Below are 1,987 nucleotides of genomic sequence, written 5' to 3'. Positions count from 1 at the left end.
ACCAAATACTACCTTCTTTAAAAAATCTGCTTAATTTTTCCAAGTCGCTAATCTTCCTTCATCCTTGAACTTCCCATTTCTAGACTATAAGTTCCTTGCATACAGGAACTGTTTTTATTCATCCTTGCAACCACTGAAGAGGCTATCATAGAGACTATCTTAACACACGAATGGTCTCCAACTTACAGTAGCTTGCCTTAAGATTTTATAACTTTACAGTGGTGTGAAACCAATACACAGTCAGTGGAAACCTTACTTCAAGTGCCCGTACAGTCATTCGGTTTTTCATTTTCAGTATAGTATTCAAAAATTACATGATATATTCAACACTTTGTTATAAAATAGGCTTTGCGTTAGATGATTTTGCCCAACTATAGGCATATGAAAGTATTCTGAGCACATTTGAGGTAGGCTAGGCTAAACAATGATGCTCAGTACATTTGGTATATTAAATGCATTGTCTCCTTTCTATATTTTCAACTCATGATGAGTGTACTGGGACATGACCCTATCAAAAGTTGAGGAGCATCTGTAATGCACAAAAGTTGAATGCATATTTATTGGGTTACCGTGGGGTCTTAATTATTGTCTTTTATTGCTGTAGTTTTTAAATTCCTTAGGATTTCAATTCTGCCTGCAACTTATTCTTTGCTTTCACTGTCCTGCCCATAGAACAGCGCTTAGTACATTAGAGGCACACAGTATACATGCATTGATTGATTGATTTTATTCTGCACTCGCTTTCAAAGTTTCATGCTTTCTTTACAAAAGAGAAACATTTCCCCAGGAGCGTTTTATAGGATATTAATTTCATATTATGTCATGAGGTTTTCCCCCAAAATGGATCTAGGTCCAAGTAAGTTTGGGGAAAATAGATTAAATAAAGTTAAATAAATTCTTCTCTTAATAATCTTAAGCTTGTAATATGCCTACTATAATATTTCAAAAAGTTGCTTTTGTCTTTGTTTTTTGAGACGGTCTCCTATTATCACCCAGGCTGGAGTGCAGTGGTCCAATCATGCAGCCTCTCCCTTCTGGGTTTAAGTTATCTTCCCACCTCAGCCTTTCAAATATCTACAGGCACAGACCATACCCAGCTATGAATTTTTTTTTTTTTTTTTTGGTAGGGACAGGGTCCAACTATGTTGCCCAGGCTGGTCTCAAACACCTGAGCTCAAAAGATCCTCCTGCCTTCGTCTCCCAAAGGGCTGAGATTACAGGTGTGAGCCACTGTGCCTGGCCCAAAAAGTTTTAAATGACTAAACATTTGAGTTTTTTGCTTGGTTGGTTGGTTGAGTTTTGCAGTGCTTTCCTAGGAATAGGATTCATGTAATTTCAAAAATATATTTTTTAAATTCAGGTAAAAACTTCTGTATTATTTTTCTTCTTTGTGACATCAATTGTCAAACAATTTTAACACTCATCTCAATAAAGTCTTGTGGTGACTGAGATTTGGAGTAAAACAGACTCAACTTCTGACTTTTACTATTGCAATCCATTTTAAAATGGATTGCAACTTCCTAGATATGTGAACTTGGGCAAGGTACACAATTTTTACTATATAAAATCTCAGTTTTCTCATCTGCAAAACGAGGAGAGCAAAGGCTTCTATCTCTATAGTTGTAGAAGAGAATTAAATGAGATAAACACAGGCAAAAATAACTATCTCAGTTGCTTAATAAGAATTAATTATTATTAAGGAGCCACTTTTATTCTCTCCTCACCCTTCTATACAATTGACTAATTCCTCCTTTGTTTCCCCAGTTTAGCCGGTAGTTTTCTATCACATTTTTTAGATTCATTTGTTTCAAGTAAATTGGGACTTCCTCTTATTTCTATTTGTAAGGGAATTTCTCTTATTTCTATTTGTAAGCCCCATGGGTTTGGTGCATCTGGGAATCCAGACAGATTTAAGCAGAGAGAGAAGCTTGAAGGAATAGCAGAACAAATACCTCCCAGGAGGTACATTTTCTTATCGGCAGTCACA

Source organism: Cebus imitator, unplaced genomic scaffold (genome assembly GCF_001604975.1).
Source record: "Cebus imitator isolate Cc_AM_T3 unplaced genomic scaffold, Cebus_imitator-1.0 Scaffold80, whole genome shotgun sequence".
NCBI classification, from domain to species: domain Eukaryota; kingdom Metazoa; phylum Chordata; class Mammalia; order Primates; family Cebidae; genus Cebus; species Cebus imitator.
Note: the sequence above shows the minus strand (reverse complement) of the source record.